Raw genomic sequence first — 7,390 nt, 5'->3', positions numbered from 1 at the left:
TGCTACCAAATTTTAAGAAAAGGGAGAAACCCCTCATAACTAAAATCCTAAAAAATGATAAGTGCTTCAAGGAGATTAAAGTGTCAGATATTCCAAAAGGGTGGGAAAAGAAAGGAGGAAGAGATAGTATGAATTCCCAGGCTCCCTGTGGAAAATGAAAACCAGTTGTTTTGTATCAGCAATGCCTAGGCTGTCGTATTTTAAAATCTGCTGTTGGGTCTGCATGTGTCTGAGAGGGCAGGTTTTGATATCTGTTGAAATGACAGGACTACGAAAGGCCTTAAACCTTGACCTTGACGAAAAAAGACAATTTGTGACCTTGACTTTTGACAGCTCATGAATTGGCCTTAGCTGGATTAGTAGATCAAGGGCGCCACCTCGCGTTGACAAGCCTCCTTGTAATTCTTCAACCAAGGGAATCAAGAGCTCTTACCTCCTTGACTTTAGAGATTCAGTACTCAATTATTTGGCTCCAGATGGAGCAAATTTGAATATATGTAAATTATACATGTCCCTGTATATATGTAAATATATATCATATGTGTACACATGTATACATTTGCATATTAGTGCTTGTGTGTGCTTGTATATATATTTGTAGAATCTGTACAGATATCGTATCATTAATTGCTAATGACCCAAGATATTGTAATTTAAGGTGATTCCTAGAGTTGAGGTACAAAATGTACTTTACAAGATGAAGCCTTGTTCCTTTTCTCTAATGGCTAAGTTCGATTTGTCTTCACAGTGGCTTTCTCTGCATCAGATTTCTGCAGATCTGCTTTAAAACTGTACATTTTTGTTACAGTCAAAGATGTGTTCTTAAATCACCATTCTTTCCTGGTCCTCACCCTCCAATGTGGTCTCGCATTCTAATTAGAGCTACTGAGGAGTCTTTACAGCAAATTAAGATTCAGATGCCTTGCTAATTCTAGAGTTCTAGAGTTACGTTTCAGAAATTCTAAGAAACCCCTCTTGAGAGGTCAGTAAAGAGGACTTAATATTTCATATCTACAAAATGACCACAGGATTGGATACAGATCTGAGTTATCCTGGATAACTCAGAGCTGAGTACTGCTCCAGGGTGGTGTGCAATCTTATATTGATGCTTGTGAATCTGCCATTTTATTTGTAGGATAAATAAATATGTTTAGTATTAACAACTTCCATCAAAACTATAATAATAATATATCTGCTGTTGACCTCTAACAACAATCAGGTGCTGTATTCAGAGTCATAAAGAATACATATCTATGTTTGTATATTTAATACACACATAGGATAATGTGTTTTTGTCGAATCTATGCTATGCACATATGTATTAAAATGTTGGTGGAACCAGTAGCCGTGGGATGCAGAATTGTGAGATGCAGGCTAATTTTATCTTTATATTAGAGGAAAGTAACAGTGAATGGAAGAACCAGATTCAACATTTTATGGAAAATAATATTGATTGGTTACAAAAGTGGCTGCCGGAAACCTCTCCACCCTCTCCTGAGGACTCACAGCTTCTTTATATATGAGAATTATGGAAAGAGTCTCTAAAGCTGTCTCAAAAACAGGCTGGTGTTGAAACATACATATCGAAAGGGCTTGAGAAATTCAATTATATTTTGCTGCCCTGAGGATTTTCACTCCACTTGTGGAAACAAATGATAATGTTGCTTCAGACCCACCTCTCCACCTCTTGTTCCAAACAGTACTCCATTTCCAAATGAGCTGCCATCAAGCCAAAGTAACAACTTTCTCCCAAAATGTTTAAAGTGGTGGAAAATCCCCTCAAAGCTGGATCAAACTGTGTGTTTAAGAACACCTCCAAAAGGGACTCTTCTGTTGACGGGGGATATTTTTCTTTAGATGTAAGAAATATTCTGAGCCTCGAGCCTAGGAAGGAGGCCAACAGCAGCTCTCCAGCCGGGATACCGCCCCTTTCGAAAGCCATCACCACTACAGGAACCCTGGGTAAAGTAGTAGCCTTCTTTTTTTCTCTCTAGTTTTTGAAACTGTAATGACAGAAGATATTTCAGGGTTGTTGTGGGTTTTTTTCCCCCAGTTCTAAAATGGTCATTGATAGGATCGATCTTACCTAACTCTCCTCCTATTTAAAATTTCTATGGATCTACCAGATAACCAGAGGTGGGCATGGATTATTTATGATGGCTCCTTTAATGCCCAAATAGCAATCAGTCTAAAACCTGAAAGAAAAAAAAAAAAAGTCCAAGGAGAGACCAGCTACCTCCTGAAAAACAGGAATAATAGTATCAGCCACTGATCCATGGATGATGTTGTTGAAAACCTGACTGAAGTATTTTTTTCTAAAAGAAAACTCTTCCTGAATAAAAAAATAATAAAAATAGGACTTTTAAAAAAACCTACTTTTTCTATCTGCTCTCAGTACTGTCATATTTATTTAGTTACTTTAAGTGGATGATTGTTAAATGTCGCTGTGCATTTTACTCCTATTTGTGACTGATGCAGAGCTGAAGCCACCCATTCAAGTTGTGGGTTAAAAATAAATAAATAACAGAAAAGGAAAGAAAAAAATTAAAACAAGCTAGTTGAAATCTTTTCTTAAAAATTCACCACTAGGCAGCGAAATTCGGCTGCAGATGCAACATTTGTGTGTGGAGAGTTGACACAGATTTCACTTTGTAATAGATGTAAGTGCAGATTGCACTCTGCTGCATGTGTTTGGAGGGCTCGGTGAAGATGCAGTGTCTTGCTTCCTCTGCGAATTCCCGAGTTCAGGAGCCCAGACGGAGGTTGCCCTGGACTGCTAATCCCCAGACCCGGTGGGTTCAGAGGCGCCCTCCTGGATTTGCGGACCTCTCCCAAGGAGACGCTAGGGGCTTGCTGATTTATGCGCATTCCTTTAAACTTGATCGAATGCGTGTCAGCCGACCAAGACCTGGAGAATCAGAGAAATGTGCAGCGAGTTGCTCACATCCCGTTTCTTATAAGCGAAGATGTAGAGTTATCCAAAAGGCAGAGGGAGATTTATGCCTAGGTTTTAGGACAGGCACGCTAATTAAGTTTTCATCTGCTAGGCCGCCGGGTCCATAACAGCCGGCCTCATTCTTTATGAAAATGCCCACTCAATCCTCGTGCATCTACCTATCTCTGATGAATGCCTGAATAGTGCTTGCTATTTTTAATTTTATTTTAAAGGGAAGAAAAAAGACACTGGCGCAGAAAAATTCCTCCACGAAAGCAGCCAAGGCCTTGCCACAGTTGATTTCATTTCTGCCCGGCTCTCGTGGCGCTGAAGAGCCGGATCCACCAGGCAGAAATAATTACAACGTGTCTCAGAGATTTCCAAACCTCTAAGGGCTGTTGTGCGGCGACATAGGGCCTCCCCCAGGTACTGGGGTGTGAACTCCGGGAGCTACCTGATGTCGCGCCCCTCGGGGACTGAGGCGCGGCCCCAAACCCTCCAAGCTTCTACAAGAACCCCCTACTCAAAATGGAGGCTCAGGCCGGTGGAAAGCCGGCCTCCCTCGGACGGCACGCGGGCCGGTCGGGGCTGCGGTAGGACGGCGGGCTGATGTCCCAGCGCGGAACCGCGAGGGCCGGGTCTGTGCGGGTGAGTGGCCCCGCAACTGCAGGCTGACGTCACCGCAGGCCGCGCGGGCCTTCGCGGGACTCCCCGGACGCGGCTGGATCAGCACAAGCCGACTTCAAGGAATGTTTGGTGCGGGTGCCCACTTCTCCGCCCCGCCCCGCCCTCCCCAAGAGAATAATCCGGTATTTAATCTCTCCCGGTCTTAATTCTTGGCAGCGTGGAAGGTGGTTTGCAACGGGAAATAAAACTTGACAGGAGCATTTTCTCTAAAAGGGATTTTGAGACGAGCTGAAAAGAAACCGTGTTTTTCTCTACCAAATACTTCCGCTTTCTGAACCCGGAGCCGAGGGGAGGGAGCGATCCGAGGGAGCGGAGAGCAAGCCGGGCACGCGGGGCCACGCTGTGCACCCCACTGGCCGCGCCGGCCGCCACGGCGGGAGGCAGCCTCGGGCACCGCTGCGCCCCGCGCCTCTACCACGCTCCGCGCCGCTGGGCTGTAGGCCCCGGCGCCGCCCGCAGCCCGAGGTCGGGACCCCGCGCATGGGACGGTGGCACCGGCAGGTCCCGGTTGGCACCCAGAGTGGTACCCAGGCGCTGGCTGAGGGAGGCTGGGGTCAGGCGAGAGAAGAGGGCCCTGGAGAGAGGGCCTTAAGGAGCTTGGCGTTAGCTCTGAGCCTCTGGCCTGGGGGTGTTGGCAACAGCAGCTTGCAAGAAGGGTGGTGAGAGCAGGGCTGGGGGCTTTGTTTCCGGCCTCGGGTCTGCGGACTCTGCACAAAATGGAGGGGGAAAGGGGGTGAGCGCGCAGCAGGCGTGGGTCGAGCGGACTGCTATTGGGTGGAGGAGGCTGGAGAGAGCAGAGTCCCCCTCCCCGCCGCTCAGCTAGCGCCCTTCTCTCTCGCCGTAAAGGTCAAGTCCTCCGCGCCACGGCCGCCTTCCATGGTCAGGGCCGGTCGCTGCCGCGGCCTCAAGAAGGCACAAGACGCACAGTTAGCTTGCTGCAAGCGGGTTCTGGTAGCCTGGGCTCTGGGCTCGTGCACTGGAGGCAGAGATTCTTTCTTGATTTCCAACTCTCCCATTCCCAGCCCTGTTGGAAAGGAGTCCTGGCAGCCACGGGTGGCCCAGGCTGTGTCCCCGTCCCGGAAGAGCGGGATTTGCCCCAGTCCAGCAGACTTCGGAGCCCGCTGAGGCCTAGCAGGGGCGAGAGGGAGCGCCTGCAAGCCCAGGGGAGAGGACGTGGCTGGATCGGAGTTCTGGGTCCTGGTAGGAACATAGGGCCGAGCAGGGCCGACTTGGCGGGGAAGAGGATAGGGGAGCCAAGACCCTGCTGGAGAGCCTCTCCTGGGGTCCCTGAGTCCAGGCCCCTCCGTAGTGCGTGGCAGGCCTTTGGTGAGACCCTTGATGCTCTTCTCCTACCTAAAATCCACACTGAGATGTGAGGCGCAATCTTCCAAGGTAAAAACCCCTGACTCCCAGCCCCCAAGAATCCTTCACTGCACTCTGCAAGGGAGAGAGCCCTTTACCTCCTGCCCATAGCCTGCCTCCAGCAGGTCAGAGCATCAGGCCCTGCGGTAAACAGTTAGCTTAAGCCTGATCTGCCGCTAAGCCTATCTCTCCAGGTGAACCAAAGAGGACGTGCAAAGGATTTCTTTTCGCGGAAGCGAAAAATCTGGGTTGTACCCCTAGGGCTACATGGCTGGGCTGGGCTGTGGGGGTATATATAGCAGAAACAATTGTCTGTGAATGGGTAGCAGGAATGCCTGGCAGCGTGTGTAGGGGAGGAGGGCTGGATGGGGTGATGGTTCTTCTCAAGCCTGGAATGCGAGCTACCACGAGCACTGAGTGGAAATGGAGCTGCCCTAGGAAGCAGTTGGAGCTTTGTGGCATGGGGGCTTCCTGTGAGCTACAGCTGTGGGGACCGAGACCCAAGGACCAGAGCCAACCTTCGGGTTGGGCCACCCCCTTTTGTCTTCTTTATCTCAGACACACTCTGCTGGGAAACCCGTTTGGGCCAAAGCTGCACGGGGAATGGAAGGCAGACCCTGAGAACTAGGGCTTTGCCCTTCAAAGTCTCCCCCATCCCATTTGTTCCCACTCTATAGGAAAAGAAGTCTAATAATTGGCAACAATAAAATAAAATAGTTATTAAAGGAAGTAATCTTCTCCCTTCAGTTTGGGATCCACTAATGTAAATGATAACCAGATTGCTTGGGTACTTGAGACCCTCAGCTGAGCCCTGTGCCCTACTCTGCAGTGGCCAGGGGAAGAGTATGGGCCTTTTCAGATATTTAGGGGCTTTGAAGGATGACTGAAACTGCCAGTCAGACCAAGCAGAATTATGAGGTCAACTTCAGGGCACTACCTGTTTCTGAGCTTTTAGGAAGTGTAGGGGACCTTGGAGGAGGGTGAGTGTCTCAGCAAAGGGACAAATTAACCCCTGCCTCCACCTGGTAGTGACAGAGGTGATCTCTTGATTTTTTATCGAAGCCTCAGTAGCACCTGGAAAATGTGATGGATTGGCAATGATCTGGCAATAAGCCATGCCCTGAGAACAAGTACTGGGAGATCTCCTGGGCCTTCCCGGGCAACCCACCTCCCCAGCTCACCATGGAAGACAGACGTGCCCACAGGAACCCTTCTATTTGGAAGGAGATATTCCTGAAATGGAGGAGAAGAGCTCTGTTGCCATTTCTACCCAGGGCCTCCCGGCCAGTTCTTGCACCTGTGTGCAGTATGATCACCAGGGTTGAAATACTCTTCTGTGTAGCTTTCTAGAAACAGCACGACATTTGTGGACAGAGGAAAGTAAGGCCTTAGGCAAGCAGGAGGAGGCAAAATATTGATGGTGCCCTAAGCAATCCAACAAGAGAGAAACTTAACCGTAGCCATCTGGGAGTGAGATTCAGTCTGTCAAGTGGGTCCTCACCCCTCCCAGGCCTATCCCATCTGGGTTGCCCAGCCTAGAAAAGCAGCAGCTGGGTCTGCAGAAGAGAAGGAGGAAGTGTTGGGGAAGAAAGGAGGGTGGAGAAGGGAGGGGAGAGGAAGAGAGATAAGCTGGACTTGGTGGGGCCTTGGGGTGGAGTATTCCAAAGAAGGAGGTGGGAGACTTAGTTCAGGCTCTGGTGGAGGCCCGAAGTTGGGGAAGAGTCAGGGACCTAACAGCCCCTCTTCTCTGCACCTGAGTATTGGGTGCCCTCCAGTGGCACCTCAGCCCTTGCTCAGTCTAGCAGAGGCATCAAAAAAGGTAGGGAAGAGTCCCAGCAGGTGAGAATGGCTGGAAGGAGGCAGGGCAGGAGACAGGAACTGTAGGGGACACAGGAGCAGGATCAGGAACTGTAGGGGGACAGGACCCCCTTGAGAAGGACAGTGGTAACTGGGGCAGCTTGGCATTGACATTGAGACTATGGACAAATGCTGGGCATTAAAAGACCTGCATGTGCAAGTACTGGGGACTTTGCATTCTCAGATTTCTGGAACAAGGAGCAGCTGCTGCCTCCCAAGCCAACCCCAAGGAGAGAAGAGGGTGGCCCAGCAGCTTTGTCAGTTGGAGCTGGGAAGCCTGGAGTGTGGAGGTGCTCCCGGCCACCCGGCTCTATCATCCCTTGGAGTAAGAGGGTGTTAAGCTGCCTGTCAAGTAACGATCCTTGCAGCTCATGTCCCTTGAATGACTGTGCTGGAAACGCCCCCAGCACAACAACCACGGTAACAAGGCCTCGCATTGCCCGGTGTACACCGACGGCTTCAAGGCCACCCCGCCTGGGCACTGCCCGCCGGCGCCCTCCCGCTGCCTCCCGGACCCCTCCGGCTGCAAGAAGAAGCGGAGGCAGCAGA

Source organism: Rhinopithecus bieti, unplaced genomic scaffold (genome assembly GCF_001698545.2).
Source record: "Rhinopithecus bieti isolate Rb0 unplaced genomic scaffold, ASM169854v2 scaffold_13014, whole genome shotgun sequence".
NCBI classification, from domain to species: domain Eukaryota; kingdom Metazoa; phylum Chordata; class Mammalia; order Primates; family Cercopithecidae; genus Rhinopithecus; species Rhinopithecus bieti.
The sequence above is the reverse complement of the archived record's forward strand: the minus strand, read 5'-3'. Positions refer to the sequence as shown.